The 20,281-nt window shown below is 38.0% G+C and overlaps 1 pseudogene; it reads left to right on the forward strand.

The window, feature by feature from the left end:
* The first annotated feature begins 8,166 nt into the window (after positions 1-8,166).
* On the forward strand, positions 8,167-10,127 carry LOC125582411 (annotated as a pseudogene).
* The last annotated feature ends 10,154 nt before the right edge of the window (positions 10,128-20,281 follow it).

Consider the following 20,281-nt stretch of genomic DNA (forward strand, 5'->3'; position numbering starts at 1 on the left):
TAAATAAGAAACGTTCTTTTGCATTTAAGCTAATTTCCTTTTTTTTAATGTTAATAAAACTAAAAACCGGTCTTTGAAGACCGCGATAATGATGGCCTTACATGAGTTTAAGGTTTCGAGATTAGTGAGTAGTGACCTTGTAATTCATGGGTTAGATATATTATGGTGATTAGGTGGATATTTAGGATGTTTATTGTTTGATTAACATTGTTCTATGCTTGCTAAGTGTTCTTAATGCTAGATTAGACTTGATCACTTTCATCTAGACCTTAAGCTATTTTATGCCGGAATGTGTTTGTTAAAATGCTTGGATGAACTTAGTATTGTCCTTTACATATTTGGCCAACGACAGTTGATGCCAGAGATGTTTAGTGGTTAGTAGAATTATGATTCATGCATGCTTGATTGCGTTAAGCCAACGACAGTTGATGTTTAATTCATGATTAACATAGGGGTTTTTGCCACGGCAGTGGATTCATCTATATTGACAGAGATCTAGACCTATAAACTTGTTGATTGTTTTGTTTAAACATCCTAGATTGAACCTTGATCACCTTATATCAATTATGATTGCCCATGAATCCATCCTTAGCATTTAATTGAATTCTTGCACTTATTTTTTTATTGGATTTGAGATCACCTTGTCTATATTTCTAGGATATTAACTTGTTACAAATCATCCATCTTCTTGTTTGCTTAGACTATGAAAGTTTGTATATTCTTAGTGTTATAGATCACTAGTTTCTTGTGGATTCGATCCTAAAGTGCTGCATTGATATACCATTCGATTGTTGTAGTGTGCATTTAGGTTAATTGACATGTGATAGAACGCAATAATCATGGGTCTATGAAAAAAACTCAAGAACGCTCTTTCAAGTTCTCTTCTTACTAATTATTTTACAAACTAAAGCTCCTAATATGAAATAAATGATTGGTAAATGTCTTTTTCAAAATTTAATTCATAAGGTTCTCAAAATGATTTTCATTCAAAAATTTAACATTCAAGCCATTCAATCCTCTAATTATATAATCCAATAATATTCTGAAATTAAATGGTAAAATAGTTTTGGCTTCTAAAAATTTGGCAACATGAATCTATCAGGCTGCCACAAATTTGGAGATGAATCTATCAGGCTGCTACAAATTTGGCAACACTACATCAGTGGCTATTACCGAGCTTCCTGCATCACATGTTGTTTCATCTACTCCTTTTTCACGCTTGAGGACAAGCGTTATTTCCAAAGGGGGAGTATTGATAAGAGCATCATTATCCCAAAGCCCCTTCTTGGGTTTCTTAATAATTTCTTAATACTTTTAAATAGCTAAAGTGAGGTTAAGAGACATAATTAAGAGACTCCTACAATGAGTGCCTCCAATTCAAGTCTCTTATTTAGGGGTTTTTAAAAAAAAATTATTTAATTAAAGATAAAATTTATTATTAAATAAAACATTATAAAAGATAACATTTTAAATATAGATTTAAATATAAAACTTAAAAAGAAAGATTAGTAGGGATATCGGTAGAATGGTAAAATTCTCAACAGTTTGATCAAAGTGTTGATCAAAATATTGATCAAATATATCATCAATTGATCAATATAAAGTGTTTTACGAGGAAGAAGCCATATAGGAATTGTTTTTGATGGTTTTGTGATTAAAATTTGTGATCAAGAGAAGGAGAGAACATGAACTTGTTTAGATCAGAATGTGTTTGGTCGTTTTGTTTGGTGAGATGGATAGAACATGAGACAAACATTTGATCAAAATGTGTTTGCTTCTTTTGTTTGGAGAGAATGAGAGAAGGTGAACTTGTTATGCTCAACATGTTTTGACAGGGAACAAGATCATCTCAACAATGAAACGTGAAGCATAAATAAGTAGAGTAAATCTTTGATTACAAACTATATAAAAAAGGTAGTTTTTATGTTCTACGTGCAAGAGACTCCTCCTTGCACAATCAGAACAACGATCACAAAATCAAATCCACATACACGAAACCAAAAAAAAAGAACAGAACAATAAAGAAAAAACTCAGATAATGTTTGCTCCTGCATCCAGATTTGCCCAGCAAAATCAGCTCAACCACAATCTTTCCCTCTACGCCTGCAAGAATCAAGCCACAAGAACACAGAAGAAAGTATTACAACTTGCACATATATAAGAAGAAAATAAATTAAACAAATTGCGGTTAGGCAAGAAAAACGTTATAAGCAAGAGAAACAAATTGATCAGAGAAACGTTATAAGCAAGAGAACAAATCAAAACGAATATTGATATGTTTCATCTATACCAGTGACGCTGACGGAGAGAGTGGAGACCAAGCTTATCGGTGATCTCAGCTGCGTTCATGGCATTTGGAAGATCCGGTTTGTTAGCAAACACGAGCAGAACAACATCACGCAGCTCATCCTGTATAAACCCATTAAGTGTTTCAGTAAGTTAACTAGCACTGAAGTCCCCCGCTGCAACAAGGAAGATACAAAATCAAAAATTGGATTAGGCTAATTCTTTACTGTCTCCCCAAACAACCCACATTGCATATGAGTTATAAACTGAGGAATCAGCGGCTCGGGTTCATGATTCAAGTACAAATTGGGAAAAACACAGAGCTTACAAACCCAATGAAGAAGAGGGAACAAAGTAAACTTTGTGGGTAACTCATTCAGGTGAACCATTGATCTGAATATCAAAGTAAACTTTGTGGGTAACTCCTTCTAAATCCTCTCCTACCTGATAAATCCCACAACGCAGAGAAACCCCAATTACAAAGTCTGACCACATCTTTACAAAACCAAAAAATGCAAATGAGTTCAAGTTCAATGCTCACCTGATCAGCAACCTTCTCATTGACCATGGGATCAGTAACATCAGTCAATTTAATCTGAGTTGCGTTAGTGAAACCCACAAATCGTAAGTAACGTCGCAAGCCCAGATCGATAAACTACAAGAAAAGTGAGGAGCAAGGATCAAAAGGTTTAACCTGGATGAGAGCAAGTGTGACGCAGTCATCGGAGACAGTCTCGAAGAGGCGGAGGAGAGACATCTCGTGACGTTGGAGGCCAGGATTCAGCTTCTGCCTGATGATAAGCGTCGAAGAAAGGCTCCAGGGAAGTAGCCTCTGCCTGAAGCTCTGGCTTCTCTTCTTCAGTTGCTGGGGATCATCGCGCCTTCAGCCATCGATCTTCAACTCTCTCTCTCTCTCTTCTCAAAGAGACAGGCCCAAAGGGCAACACGTGTCTCACAAAACCGTCTTTCATTGTCCCTAAATAATAAACGTTCTTTTGCATTTAAGCTAATTTCCTTTTTTTAAATGTTAATAAAACTAAAAAATGGTCTTTGAAGACCGCGATAATCCCCGATGATATGCATGAGGATATATCAAGAAAATCTTGAGAAGCGAAACAGAGGAAGTCAACTCAAGCTGACGTGGTACAGGAAGGCAAAGACTCGGATGGTACAAGAGGCTTTGCCGTTCAGCTCATTTTCCTCTCTATTGGCTAAACTCACAAGATTATAGAATAACTTCTTTATTAACTTAAGAAAATCTCTCAAAACTTAAGTTCTCACAATAATCTCTCTCACTTATAAGTTCATGTCACAACTCAACATCTTCTTATATAGAGATCTTAAAACTCCTAAACTTAATAGTAAAACCTTTTATCCTAATCCTAATACAAGTAGGATTAGTATGACTTGAGTTTCAAGCTACTTTCAAGTTTATCTCTAACATTTTCCCCCTTAAACTTGAAATCACCATCTTTCAAATCTTGAACTCCAACCAGCTCTCGCATTTCCTAGAATTTCAATCTTCCTAAGGCTTTAGTGAGAATGTCAGCCTTTTGAAGGCTTCCTGCAATATGCTCTACGTCCACTAGACCATTGTCTATGCACTCTCTGATGAAATGATAACGTTTATGAATATGCTTGCTCCGTCCATGGAACACCGGATTCTTTGTAAGCGCTATTGCAGATTTGTTATCTATCTTAACCACCACTTTCTCACACGGTTCTTCAGTTACTTCAGCAAGTAATTCCTGTAGCCAAATTGCTTGTTTTGCTGCCTCAGTAGCTGCCATGAATTCGGCTTCACATGAAAAGAGAGCAACAGTTTCTTGCTTCTGAGAGCACCAAGTGATAGGACACTCATTCAGGTAGAACATATGGCATGTGGTACTTCGTCCATCATAAACCTCAACATTGTGACTACTGTCACTATACCCTGTTAACGTCCATCCTTCTTTGCTTGACCGTAAGAAGTTGAGACCATACGCGAGTGTGCCCTTTACATACCTTAGGACTTGTTTCAAAGCCGTCCAATGCGAGGTTTTAGGGTCATGCATATACCTACTTAATACTCCAACCGAATAAGATAGGTCCGGTCGAGTATGTAGCAAGTAACGCAAGCACCCTATGACCCTGCGGTAATCCTTCTCATCCACACTTGCCTCCTGCTCCGCCTTTGAAAGCTTTAGACCAGCATCCATAGGAAACTGTGTTGCATTGCAGTCAATCATGCTTGTTTCCTCAAGAACTTTCTTTGCATAGCTCTCTTGTTTGATCGATATTCCTTCATTGCTTTGAACCACTTCAATACCGAGGTAATAGGTTAAGAGACCAAGATCACTCATCTCGAATTTGTTTGACATATTGCTCTTGAACTCATCTATCATCTCTGTCTTAGACCCTGTGATCAACAAATCATCAACATATACTGCCACAAGTAAAACGTCTCCATCACACATCAACCGGTACAAGGATGCTTCCTTTGTGCACTTGACAAACCTCAGATCCTCTAAGGTTTTATTGAGCTTCTCATTCCATGCCCTCGGGGCTTGTTTCAAGCCATACAACGCCTTTTTAAGCTTATAAACCTTCTCTTCTCTTCCTTTGACTACATAACCCTCAGGTTGACATACGTAGACGTTTTCTTTTAGATCACCGTTGAGAAAGGCTGTCTTAACATCCAGGTGATGCACTTGCCATCCTCTTGAAGCTGCTAGTGCTATGATGAGACGTACAGTCTCTATTCGCGCCACAGGGGAGAAGACTTCTTCATAGTCTACACCGTGTCTTTGAATGTAACCCTTAGCTACTAATCTCGACTTATGTTTGTTTATGGTTCCATCAGAGTTTCTTTTTACCTTGAAGATCCACTTTAGACCTATGGCTTTAGCTCCGGGAGGCAGGTCTACCAGTTCCCATGTCTTATTCTTCACTATAGACAGTATCTCATCGTCGCAAGCATTCCTCCATATCTCTTCTTCACATGCCTCATCATAGTTGAATGGTTCCTCGTTCAACATAAGTAACAGTCGTTCTCCCTCGACTTCAGATAAATATACATAGTCTTCTAGGTAAGCAGGAGCCTTACTGACCCTAGTTGATCTTCGCAGTACCGGCTCTGCTTCTTGCTCTGTTTCGGACTCTGTTTCGTTATGATTGTCGATTGATGTTGATATTTTAGTTTGATCTTCTTCTTTACTTTCTTTGACACTCTCATCTACATTCCCTCCATCTTCTCGTATGCCATTGTTCCCAAAGTCTCCGAAAGAGAGCTTGAATGATCCGGGTGCAAGAGTCTCATCGCTTGTAGAGACATTCCAGTTCCAGCTCTTTTGCTCATCGAACACAACGTTTCTACTTACCACTACCTTCCGAGTCATTGGATCAAACAATCTGTATGCTTTGCTTCCTGGTTCTGTTCCTAAATGAACGACTATCTTTGATCTGTCGTCTAGCTTTCTTTGATGTGGACTGTCCACCTTGGCATAACCGATACATCCAAATACTTTGAGATGCTCGATATTAGGCTTACGACCCTTTAGAGCTTCATACGGTGTCTGGTTCTTGAGAACTTTTGTTCCTACTCGATTGATGATACAGGTGGCGTGTCTGACTCCCTCTCCCCACAGATAGTTAGGTACACTCATGTGCTTGAGAATGCTCCTTGTCATCTCCATCAGTGTTCGGTTTCGACGTTCTACCACTCCGTTTTGTTGTGGCGAATATGGAGCAGTTAGGTGTCTGTTTATTTCCGTTGTCTCGCAGAATCTCTTGAACTCATTTGATGTGAACTCACCTACCCTATCTGTTCTAAGTGTCTTTATAGACTCTTTTGTTTCTCCTTCAACCACGGCTTTGAATACTTTGAACTTTTCTAGAGCCTCACTCTTTTCTTTTAACAGAATTGACCACATATACCTTGAGTAGTCGTCGATAAGAACAAATATATATCGGTTCCTTCCTGCGGTAGGAGGTGTGATGGGTCCACACAAGTCACCATGAATGAGTTCCAACGGCTGAGTTGCTCGATACATGGTAGAGCTAGGGAATGGAGCTCTAGCATGCTTGCCAAGTAAACACGAAGAACACGTTTCTTTGTCAACGTTTAGACTCGGCAAGCCTATTACTAATTGCTCTTTCATCATCACTCGCATAGAGCTTGCTCCAATATGACCTAGCCGCGCATGCCATGTACTACTTTCGGATTGAGCCTCTATCTTAAGACACTTAGCTTCCACGATGTTCATCAAGACTTTATACAATCTGTTTCTCGACCTCTTAGCTTGTACTATAAGTTTTCCTTGCTTGTCATGGAGGAACAGATATTCTTCTTTCATTCTCACTTCACAACCTGCCTCAGTAGCCTGTCCAAGACTAATAATACTGCTCTTTAAGTCTGGTATGTAGTAAACATCAGCCAAGATCTTCTTATCCCCGTTTTGACTCACAAATAGTATGGAACCTTTGCCTTTGATGTCGATTCTTGAGTCATCCCCAAATCTCACCTTTCCTGTCACTGAATAATCAATGTTCTTGAAGTACTCATACCTCCCTGTCATATGATTACTCGCGCTATTGTCGAGATACCAAACTCTGTCACTGTCCGAACTATCATCAAAATCCTTGGGGTTTACGTTTTTTTCATTTAGGTAGACTACTTCGTGCATCAATAACCTATCAGCCTCTTGTGTATCCTCTGTTATTTCCTTAATTCTATTTTCGTATGTCTCTTGAAGCTTCAGAAGTCTATCAGGACAACTGGACGCAAAGTGTCCCTTCTTGTCGCACCTAAAACATGTAATTTTTGATATGTCAAACTCCTGATAGGATCTTCCTCGTCCTCGTCCTCTTCCATACGAACGTCCTCCTCTTCCTCTGTTTCGAAACTCTCCATTGTAGTCTCGATTCTCTGAGTTTGCATACATAAGCTTACTCTGTTCTTCATGACCATCTTCATCATCCTCTCCAACCCGCTCCTCATAAGCTTTTAATCTACCAATGATATCTTCAAAGCTTGTTACCTTAAGATCAAGTACTTGTTCGAGGGACGCCACGATGTGTATGTATTTCTTTCTAGGTAGACTCTTGAGAAATTTCTTGACGAGCTTTGTTTCCTCAATGTTTTCCCCTAAAGATGCAGATTTTGAAGAAATCTCCGATAGCTTGCCAACGAAGTCATCGATTGTATCGGTTTCCTTCATCTTCAAGCGATCGAATTCTGCCATTAGGGTTTGTAAACGAGCTTCTCTGACTCTGTCTGCTCCTATATGTCGGGCTTTAATGGCATCCCAAACCTGCTTCGCGGTATCTAACTCTCCGACCTGCAGGATAAGCGCTTCTGGAATGGATTGGAAGAGAAGAGCTGTGGCCATATCGTTTTTTTCAGGCTCGATCGTCTCACTTTCAACGGTTTCCCATACTTTGTGAACCTTGAGAAGAACCTTCATGCGCATTGTCCAAACTGTATAATTAGTTGATGTTAACATTGGACACTTTATGGACGATGGCCCTTCTTTTGATCTCGTCGGTATGGTCGTGATGTCTCCCATCTTTGTTGAATTTGATTTCTGATTTTGGCTCTGATACCAATTATTGGCTGAACTCACAAGATTATAGAATAACTTCTTTATTAACTTAAGAAAATCTCTCAAAACTTAAGTTCTCACAATAATCTCTCTCACTTATAAGTTCATGTCACAACTCAACATCTTCTTATATAGAGATCTTAAAACTCCTAAACTTAACAGTAAAACCTTTTATCCTAATCCTAATACAAGTAGGATTAGTATGACTTGAGTTTCAAGCTACTTTCAAGTTTATCTCTAACACTCTCATCCTCTTTAAATATCAGACTAGCTTCTATTTCACTCTTAATGCTTAATGATGATGTGAATGAAGTGTCACCATGAGACCTTCACCTCCGATCGCATCTCATGAGAGTTATCCTTAGGTATCTTGTAATCGGTTTGTGGTTTCAAAAAGAAGAGGTTATAGAGAGTTCCGATCATCGAACTTTATCAGAGAGGTTATGTTGTCTGTATGGATGGGGACACAAGCCGATGAAGTTTTCCCTGAAGCTTGGCATTCAGATTCCATTACGGTGAGCGGAGACAACGTGGTGATCACACGGTCTAAAGTCTATCTATCTCCGAGATTATGGTATTTGCGAGTAAATGTCATCGAGGCTCAAGATTTGGTTCCTTTGCATGGAAACATAAACAATCCTGAGGTTTTAGTAAAATGGTTTTTAGGGAACGTTGTCGTGAGGAGCAGGGTTTCGTAGACACAGACCAAGAGTCCGGTTTGGAACGATGATTTGTTGCGGTTGAGCAGTTTGAAGACAGTTTGATACTTAGCTTGGAGGACAAGTTAGGTCAAAAAGAAGAGTGTTTAGGGAAATGTGAGGTAAAGTTATCTCAGGTTGAGAGAAGGGTGTTGCCAGGACGTGTACCGCATATGTGGTACAACCTTGTCGGGGACTCGGGGGGATTCAGGGGGAGGATTCATTTGCAGGTTTCTTTGGACGGAGGTTACCATGTGCTGGACGAGTCGATTCAGTATAGTAGTGACTACAGAGCTTCCGCTAAACTTCTAGGGAAACCATCTATTGGTGTGTTGGAGCTTGGAGTCATCAGTGCATCAGGTTTGATGCCTATGAAGTCACGGGACGGTCGTGGAACGCCTGATGCGTATTGTGTGGCGAAATACTGACAAAAATTGGTGAGAACACGGACCATTGTTGATACTCTTAGTCCAAAATGGAACGAGCAGTATACTTGGGAGGTTTATGACCCTTATACTGTTATTACCATTGGTGTTTTTGACAACATGCATTTATTAGTATCAGGAAACGCAAACGTCCGAAAGATTCAAGAATCGGGAAGATCAGGATCCGTTTGTCGACTTTGGAGACCCAGAGGATATACACGCATTGTATCTGCTCATTGTTTTAAAACCAGATGGTGTGACGAAAATGGGTGAGATTCAGCTCGCGGTTAGATTCTCATGCACTCCAGCGATTTATATGCTTCAGAAATACTCAGAACCGTTGATACCAGAGATGCATTACCTAACTCCATTGTCAATCTATCAGCTAGACAGTCTTAGGCATCAAGCAACTCATATACTATGTTTGAAATTAAGCCGGACCGAGCCGCCTCTAGGAAGAGATGTGATTGAATATATGCTTGATTTTGGATCTAACATTTGGAGTATAAGACGAGGACGAGCCAATTTCGAATGGCTTATCACTTTCTTCACCGGGTTTGTTGATTCTTGGATTTGGTTTGATTCGGTTTGCAAGTGGAAGAGTCCGGTAACAACTATCCTTGCACATTTCATCTTCTTGTTCATTGCGTTTCTCCCTAACGTTGCGTCACGTCTCTGCTACTGTACTGCTTCGTGATCGGGTTTTATCGGTATCATTTGAGACCGAGACATCCTCCTCACATGGATATAAAGCTGTCCAAAGCAGATTCTGCTTTACCTGATGAGCTAGACGAGGAGCTTGATGGGTTTCCAGGTGCAAAGTGTGGGGATTTGATGAAGAAAAGGTATGATAGATTAAGAGGAATAGCAGGGAGGATGATGATGGTGTTAGGTGATTTGGCTACGCAAGGAGAGAGAGTGAAGAATCTGTTGAGTTGGAGAGATCCTAGGGCAACATTTCTGTTTTCCATGTTTTATTTGGTTGCTTGTGGAGTAATCTTCTTTGTGTCCATGAAACTGTTGCTGACTTTGCTTGCCTTCTACGTCATTGGACACCCTAGGCTTAGGGTTTTTGATATCCCTTCGGTTCCTCAAAACTTCTTTAGGAGCCTTCGAGAGCGGATAGTTTGTTGTGATTTTTCTCTCTTTATTCTACATTGGTTTCTTTTAAATTGTATTTTTTTGTCATCTTTTATATTGTACTTGATATTCTTCATTTTATTAATTTACTTTATAATAATTTCTTTCAAATGTGTTACTAATCTTTTAAAAAGTTAAAGATCTTTAATCGACTCGAATTTACCGAAGCAAACTAAAAATCTATTTAAAAAGAGTGATTTTTGTTATAGATCATATTGTGGATGTCCATAACCAGCCCGGTTCATAACCGGTCCAATGCTAGAGAGAGAGAGTCGACCGTGAAGAGAGAGAGAAAAAATCGGCATCTTGCATTTTTCTTATTAGATTATGATTTGTACTATTTCCATATTTCTATTTCCTTTCTTTAGTCTTTCCATTATTCTATGACGGTGCAATTCCCTATATATAAAGGGCTCCTTATGTTTATGAATAAGACAGAAACATAGATTCTATTCTCTAGTTTCACAACACGTTATCAGCACGATTACGCTCTAAACCCTAAGCTAAAGTCTGAACCCTAAAACCCTAATCTCATCCCGACGATAAACCCTAAACCCGACGACGAACCCTAATCTGATCGAGAACCTAAAACTCCATACTCATGGGCGTTCCCGATCTCAGCACGCGACCTCAGTCCGTTCCTCAGCTCGCGACTTCAGCCTGTTCGCGAGACACGATCTCAGCCTGCTCGACGCGACCCGATACCGTTCGATAGCCAGCACGTTCACGACCCGATAGCTGCTTGCTCCTGTTCGCGACTCGTCTCAGCTTCAATCCGTTCGCGACCCGACAGTAACGATCAGCTCGCGTTCTTCTCTATTCGGTGGTCCATTCAACTCGACTTGAGGTTTAGGTAAAACTAAAACCTAAGAACCAAACCCTAAGGCAATAGATCCAATCCCTAATAACCTAAATTGAATCTTATTGCTTGATTAAAATCGAAACCCTAATTCCCTAAAGCCTAGCCGCATGCATACCATGCAAACCCTAATCGAAATTTTATTTGATTGTTCATGTGATTGAATGTTTTGAATCTGATTATCATCACATAGAACCGATTGTTAGGGTTGATTAATCTCATACTTGAATTTGGTTGATTGAATTGATGAACTAATTGAATGTTATCTTGCGATAGAAATCGCCTAAGTTGATTAGTTCTCATCTTGTTTAAAATAGTTGATTAGTTCTCATCTTGTTTAAAACTTGAAACCAACCGGCTTGTTCATATTGAAACCCTAATTGCATTAATCTCATTGAATATGATCGTTAGGTTGATAGTAACTAAACCCCTTATGCATTGCTTGATTGTTTTATTGAGGTTTCATGATCACTTAGAATCGATCTTGCTAAAGATGAATAACCGATTGCATTAAGATCATATAGAAACTGATTGCTAAGATTGTTCATACTCTTGGCCATGCGGCTTGTCTTGCATTATGCATGTCGAATTGTTTGGCTGTGTGGCTTGTTAGCATATCATGCATGCATAATTGTATGAACTAAATGCATCATATCCGTTTGGTCGTGTGACCAATTTGCATTATATATCTGTTTGTCTTGTATGCATTATAAGAACATTATAAATCCTATGAATGAAATATATGATTTCAGATGTCGAAAATCAACAATTTGGATTTTGCTGCCCTAAATCTCTCTGAAGATAATTACTTGCAATGGGCACTTGATGCTAAGATCATCCTAAAATCCAAGGGACTCTGTGAATGTATCACCGAGGGCAATAATGCAAGTGAGAAAGATAGATATGGAGCTATATTAATTATACGCCATCATCTTATTGAGAGTCTCAAAGATCAGTATTTGACTATTGAGAATCCTCTAGACCTTTGGACAGAGTTGAAAACGAGATATGATCACCAGAGAACGGTGTTATTACCAAAAGCTATGTATGATTGGAGGATTCTCAGAATCCAGAACTTCAAGCTGGACGAGTATAACTCGGCCCTGTTTAAGATAGTTTCCAAATTGAAACTGTGTGGTGAGGATATAACGAATAAGGATATGCTTGAGAAAACATTTTCCACCTTCCACACAAGCAATGTGTTGTTACAACAACAGTACCGAGAGAAGGGCTTCACAACTTATGCTAATCTGATCTCATGTCTCTTGCTCGCTGAGCAGAACAATGAACTGTTGATGAGAAAAAGTGAAATGAGACCTCCTGGAACAAACCCAATACCTGAGGCACATGCGGCCGTAGAGGATAAGAAAGATTCGAACCATGTCCAGAGTGATAGCCAACACGCCTATGGTCGTGGAAAATGGCATGGACGTGGTGGTCGAGACCGAAACTCGTTTGGTCGAGGCCAAGGCAACTCATATGTCCGTGGCCAAGGAAACTCTTATGGAGGCCGTGGTCATGGCCGAGGCCGTGGTACATCATTTAAACCACAAAACTCGACCAAAACCGTGTGCCATAGATGTGGTATGGATAATCATTGGGCTAAGACATGTAGGACTCCCAAACTTCTCGTTGACCTCTACCAAGAGAGTTTGAAAGGGAAGAATCCTGATGCTCATATGACTTATCAAGATGGTGAAGATGATTTCAATCATGAACGAGACGATCTTATGGATTATGAAACTTCAGATTGTTTAAAAGAATGAAGTTGAATTCGACATCTATTGTTTTGTGTTCTTTGCTTTATGTTTTCTATGTTTTGATTGCTTTGAACTTAGTTTATTAATGAATGAAAGTTTTTATATGAAGTCTCTAAAGTATCATTCCGGGTATAGCCAGTCTTATAGAGGGCTACGGCCAGGCTAACATCCTGTTGCCTAAGGGTACACATCTAGAGATATCTGATGCATTGTATTCACCCAGCTCTAAGAGAAGCTTATTGAGCTTTAAAGACATTCGAATGAATGGCTTTCATATTGAGACTAAGGGCGAAGGAAACAAAGAGTTCCTTCAGATCATAGAGAGCGACCAATGTTATAAGAAAGTCCTAGAGTCTATACATGCGCTCTCTACTGGCCTTTTACTATGCTAAGGTCAGAATGATAGAGACCAATGCTGGTGAGTTCACGTCCCAAGCGTTTAATGATTATTGTATGTCCATGAGGGTAAGTGTGGAACACTCCGTGGCACATGTACATACACAGAACGGCTTGGCCGAATCATTCATAAAACGAATTCAGCTGATAGCTAGACTATTGCTTATGAGGTCTAAGCTTCCGGCCACAGTTTGGGGACACGCGGTCTTGCACGCGGCCGAACTGATTCGTATCAGACCGTCTAGTGAACATAAATATTCTCCATCACAATTGCTTACGGGTCATGAGCCAGACATATCCCATCTTAAGACATTTGGCTGTGCCGTCTATGTACCAATTGCTCCACCACGGAGAACAAAGATGGGACCTCAAAGGAGGATGGGGATATATGTTGGATATGATTCCCCCACGATTATAAAATACCTTGAGCCAACTACGAGTGATTTATTTAAGGCCAGGTATGCGGATTGTCACTTTGATGAATCCGAACATCCAACATTAGGGGGAGATAGCAATAAGCTGGTAAAAAAAGATTACATGGAATCAAACATCCTTATCTTGGCAAGATCCACGGACTCAAGAATGTGATTTAGAAGTCCAAAATATTATACATTAACAAAAGCTAGCTAATCAATTTCCAGATTCCTTTGTTGACCCGAAAAAAGTGACTAAGTCATATATACCAGCTGCTAATGCACCAATAAGAATTGATGTTCAAGAGGGACAAAATCAAGTTGCTACAGAGTCTAGACAACGTTTGAAACGTGGTAGACCAATAGGTTCCAAATATAAGAGCCCTCGGAAAACTAAGAAAGGTACAAATAATGAAACCGAGGTTGTTAAAAACCTAGAGACGACCGCGACCGTTCCTAAATCTCGGGACTTAGCCGCGACCAATTCCAAAACCCTAATAGCGATCGCGGCCGATCATGAATGCTTAGATGCGGCTGACCCTGATGTATCTAATACTGATTCTTGGGACGCCAATATTCAAGGTACTGAAGGTCATGATAATAATGAGATCTCAATAAACTATGTCTTGTCTGGGATACAATGGAACAGAAAGAATGTCGGCATTGATGATATATTTGCATGCAACGTAGCACTTGAAATCATGGATGATAATGAGGATCATGAACCAACGTCTATTTATGAGTGCACTCAACGATCAGATTGGATCAAATGGAAAGAAGCTATAAACGTGGAGTTAAACTCTTTAAAGAAGAGAGATTTATTTGGACCAATAGTCCGGACACCTTATGATGTTAAACCAGTCGGCCATAAGTGGGTCTTTGTGTGAAAGAGAAACGAACATGGTAATGTCATTAGATATAAAGCACGGCTTGTTGCACAAGGATTCTCACAGAGACCAGGAATAGATTATGAGGAGACATACTCCCCTGTGGTGGATGCTACTACTTTTTGATTCCTGATAAGTCTGGCTATAAAAGAAAAAAATTAGACTTGCGGTTAATGGATGTTGTAATTGCATACTTATATGGGCCACTGGATAATGAGATTTATATGAGAAAGTACCAGAGGGTATAGAGTTGAAAAACAAATCGAGTACTCAAGAACAACACTGTATAACGTTGAATAAGTCACTTTATGGATTGAAACAATCAGGTCGAATGTGGTACAATAGGCTAAGTGAGTACCTAGAGAGAGAAGGATACAAGAATGATCCGATCAGCCCTTGTATCTTTATAAAGAAATTCGGCCAGAGCTTTGTGATCATAGCAGTGTATGTTGATGATTTAAATATCCTAGGAACCTCTGGAGAAATCTCCCAAACAGTTGAATATCTTAAGAAAGAATTCGAGATGAAAGATCTTGGAAAAACAAAGTTTTGTTTGGGATTACAGCTTGAGTACTTAAGCGATGAAATCCTTGTGCATCAAATGGCATATACAGAAAAAGTACTCAAGAGATTCAACATGGCCGAGTCTCACCCAATATCTAGCCCCATGGTCGTGAGGTCCCTCGGCCTGGACACTGATCCGTTCCGTCCTAAGATGGACGATAAAAATGTCCTTGACCCAAAGTGCCATATCTCAGTGCCATAGGAGCTTTGATGTATCTGGCTAGTCACACGACCATATGTTTTGCCGTGAATCTATTGTCTAAATTAAGCTCTTGTCCAACCCAAAGGCACTGGAACGGAATTAAACATGTTCTTCGTTACCTGCAAGGAACGAAAGACTTGGGTTTATTTTATACTAACCAAAACAAAGAAGGTTTAGTTGATTTTGCTGATGCAGGTTATCTTTCGGATCCACACAATGCTTGATCAAAGACAGGCTATGTTTTCACACATGGTGGAACGGCCATATCATTGCGTTCAATGAATCAGACGATCGCGGCCACATCTTCAAACCATTCGGAGATCTTGGCTGTTCATGAGGCCAGCCGCGAGTTGTTCAGAACAACGTGTTGTACTCTTTTTCCTTCACCATGGTTTTGTTCCACTGGGTTTTCCTTGGTAAGGTTTTAATGAGGCAACATCTAAAGCGTATTACAATCCATGTATGGTTATGGCATCCAAGGGAGAGTGTTATAAATCATATTGTAGCTGTCCATAACCGGCCCGGTTCATAACCGACCCAATGCTATAGAGAGAGAGAGTCGACCGTGAGGAGAGAGAGAGAGAGAGAGAGAGAGAATCGACATCTTGTCTTATCCTTATTAGATTATGATTTGTATTCTTTCCATATTTGTATTTCCTTTTTTTAGTCTTTCCATTATTCTATGACGGTGTAATTCTCTATATATAAAGGGCTCCTTATGTTATGAATAAGACAAAAACATAGATTATATTCCCTAGTTTCATAACACTTTTGTCTTTCTCTTTTTCTTTTTGGTATTAAAAGTTTTTGGCAATTTTGCAGGCGGTTCTAAAACACCCCTAGTATTCTTGTTTAATTATGTAGCTATATTCTATATTCAATTTGGCAATGGTGTTGGGTAGTTTAGTCTCTCAGAAAATATATAAATTCTTGTTTAGTTATGTAGCTATATTCTATTTATCTTTTTAATCATTTGTCTATTAGAAAACTAGGGGCATTCCGGCGCTACGCGCCAGGTTCATATATTTTGGTATCTAATAAGTTGAAGAGTATTTGTTTGATTCATTTGATAGAGGTTAGTAGTAGTAGTATAGAAAGGATGCATTTGATCCATTTTAATATGTGTTTATGACGTTATGAGAAAGAATATATTTTAGAACTATGGAAAACAATTATTTTCCAAAATTATTAGCAAAAGTCAAAAAAAACATCAACGGGAATTAAAACATAGGAAACTTCATATTAAATTGAAGTGATCGGGATATTATAGATGGATATTTCTACATATGGGACACCTTATATTTCTATGAAACCATTGATCAATGCATGAAAAATAGAAACTATGACTACAAGGAAGATAGCATATGTTGTTTCCATAATTGTAATTTTTGAAGCATACAGTGCACGTATCTTTTTCCACAGTTGGAAGTGTATTAGTTCCTTCAAGATCGGCGAAGATAAGGTTGACATCTAGTTAATTATGAGGGTAACGGGTCGTAGCTATGTCATACATAGGTTGGGGTTTTTTTTCTTGTTGTATCAGTTTGTTTTAAGGACCACTTACGTCGAGTAAATGTTTTTTTGTTGAATTGACTGTTCTTTTTATTAATAGTGTTTTTAAGTAGTTTTGTGGTAAAGGATTCTTATGGTGTAAAGTACCATTGTTATGTGAACTTATAATTTTAAAGTTTGAAGGAGTTGCTAAAATTTAGAGTTAAGCGTAGCATATAATTAGGATTTAATTTTCATTTAATCGACTATAGTATTTCAGAAAGTATTAGAATTTTTATATATTGTATCTCCAGTTTGTTATCTATATGTTTTGTATTTCTTTTTTTTGTAGTAAAACAACAACGTATTTTAAAGTATTTTAAATAACAAAAATATTAATAATGACAGGAATCTCTCTATAGTTTTTTTGTTCATGAATCAGTAGATGAATGAATTGTATAAGCTATCAGAGAGTAAATATATTTTTTTTATCAAAGTTTAGTCTGGCTAAAATTAAATTGATATTTCTGTAAACCCTGAATATCGTATTTATTATTTTGAATATATTTCTTGATCTCCATCACACAAGTAATTAGAGAAATTCTAAAAAAACACTTACTCAGAATATATACACATTAACCCAATTCAATGTAAATTTATATTTGAGTGAAGTTAACGTATGACATTGCTGAACAACATAGGATCCTAATCTAGTGATTATTACCTTTAGTTGTTATTTTTATAGTTGTTTACATTAACAAACCAATGAAATAGCAGGCAGCAGTACAAATAATAGGATTAAAAGATTATATATCACTAATATATAAATGCAGTTCATAGCGAGCAATCGAAAATGGCGTTTTACACAGACAAACTAAGGTAATAGCCAAGAACACAAAGGATTAAAGATTATGGCCCAGATTGGTAAGGAATTTTGCTTTAGGCTTTGGCTTTAGAAATATGACCATAGAGAATTTGACTTTAAAGGCTGTGGCTGTTATTTTAAAAAGTTTAAATGCTTGATTGGCATCAAAACCTTTAGAAGCTGTGACTGTTATAAATATATACTAGATTTTGATCTGCGCTTTCTAAGCGCGGATTTATTTTTGATATTAAATAAATTATTTTTATAGAAATTTCTATATAAGATAATGTATAGGTTTGCGTATATTTATCCGGGTGCACTGAACCGTGCCAAATTGAAAAAAAAAACAAAATGAAGCTGAATTTCATAAATAACCGAGCATATATTTTTGGAACCGAAAAAATAGTAACCGAACTGAGAACCAAATGAGTACTTAAATTTTTAAAATACAAATTATATACCTACAAATATTAATTATATTTAATTTCTAAATAACCAAATTATTAAAATTTAACGGATCCTAACTCATATATTGATTGTTGATACGAAAAACAAATGAAATGGTTGTACCTGTTGGTTTTTTGTGTTTGATGAAATGAGTTTTCTTCTTGTATTTATACTGAAAAAATATTTTTAAAATAGTATTTAATTTATTTTTTTTTGTTTTGAATCTTTCGTAAATGTTTTCAGTTACCTTTATGATAGTTTATATGTTTTAATAAACTAATGTCTAATAATAGTAAGTTGAGACTTTTTCTTCATGTTAAAAACCTAACTAATTAATGATAATTATTTTATTAATTATTATATTTTTTGTTTTCTTTATTTTGGTCAAAAAAGAAAAAAAATACAAAAAAAATATCTCCCACATTTGTTTTTGTATAAATATGAAGAAAAATGAGCTTTAAAACCTTAAAAAGTGGCTGTTGAAAATAGTGAACAAAAAACAGTTTTTTTTTAAGTGGGCTTTCAAAGCTTTACAGATTTCTAAAGCTTAAAATAATTGATTGGCAATTTTTTTGCTTTCAAAGCTTTACACAACCGCAAAGCCTCAGCAGCTCAGACAACAATTAGACCCTATATATCACTAACACATTTGAAAAGATGATTGTGCAACTGCAGCACTGTCAATAGAACGAAGCGGTTGGTTTGCAAAATAGCGAACATCAACATCAGGGTCCTCTCTCAGGTCCACTTAGAGATGGAAAAATTTGAACCTGCTCGCGGGCCCGGCCTGTTTGGACTTGCTGCGGGGCGGGATTGGTCATTAAGATTCAGGCCCGATTTTTCAGCGGGCCTCGCGGGATGAGCTTGTGCGGGTCCGGGCCAGAAGCGAGATTGGTTCGGTGTATCCCGTGGGACGCGCGGGAATCCGCACAGACATCGTCACTTTAACTCTCGAGCTATGACCGACAAATGAAACAAAGAAATGGCGATCGCTTCCGGCTTCTTTTCTGGCGAGTACAAAGGCGATCTCTTCCGGCTTCTTTTCTTATTCGATCCGTCAATTTCGATTTGTCGCAACTTCGCCATGCATATTCTTTGTATCCTCGTTTAATCAAGGAAGAGTCTCTTCTCGGTTTCATCTTCTTTCTTCATCTCCTCTTTAACCACGATTCAAGAACGATGGACTCAGGTAAGGATAAAATTGTGTTTGCATGTTCTTTAGCTTGTTACTGTGATTTAATTTGTAAGGAAAGATAAAAAAATTTGGTCTAACTCTTGGTCGTCGATTACATAATTTTCAGTGAAAGAAAAACAAAATATGGGGTCTCTTTTGTCTCTTATCAAGCGGCTACACATTGAGCAATCCTGTAAGTTGTTCTGTCTCGTTGTTGTCTCTTAACAAACAGCTTCGTATCTACAATATTTGGGGTGTTTAAGCTGTTCTTGTTGTTATCATCAAGTCAATGTTTGCTAATACGCATTTTTCATGTTAGCGTTGTTGTTCTTGTGTGTAGTTGTATGTTATAAAGTTTCCTTCTTTATCTTGTTATTGAAGTCAGAAGTATGTTCGGTCTGTAAAATTAAACTAGGCACTGTTGCTTGTTATCCTCATGGCAGTTGTTTCTTAATGTTCGGATCGTATAAACTCAAGTGACATAAGTCATAAATTTTCTAAAACTTTTTCTTTATAATGACATGTGATGAGTGGGGGATTGTAATACGATCAAGGAGGAGAATGATATGAGAATGCAAAGGACACTTGCATTCCAATCTATAAGCTTAAGGACCTCAGGTTAGTCTATGTTCTATTTTTTTTGTCGTCTCCAATGCTTATGATAAGAGCTGATAGAATTTAGGTATGAAAGCAGACCGTTGACAAGGTGTTTTATTTTAACATGTTACATTGAGTTTCTATGATAATCACAATGACTGGGTTACTAGTATATACTTGTGTTCTTCTTACATAGATCTCTTTCTTTCTATGTTTCAAGTAGAGCTTTGTTTGACTTTGGCTCTTCCACCGAAGATAAAGAGAGTGTTTTACATGTGAAGCTGGCTTAGGAAACTACAGATGAGTTTGCTGCAGTATTACAAGTCACTGAGCCATCTAAAACAAGGTACATCTCTTACATATGGTTGCTTGCTCTTGATCGTTTAGTTTGATAAGACTTGTTAGTAATGTGGGTGAGAGTTTGATGTTAGCTTTTGCAGGTGAGGAAACATAGACTTGGCTGGCTTTGACACACTCGCGGGCCTGTACCGCCAA

Source organism: Brassica napus, chromosome C2, assembly GCF_020379485.1.
Source record: "Brassica napus cultivar Da-Ae chromosome C2, Da-Ae, whole genome shotgun sequence".
Lineage (NCBI taxonomy): Eukaryota > Viridiplantae > Streptophyta > Magnoliopsida > Brassicales > Brassicaceae > Brassica > Brassica napus.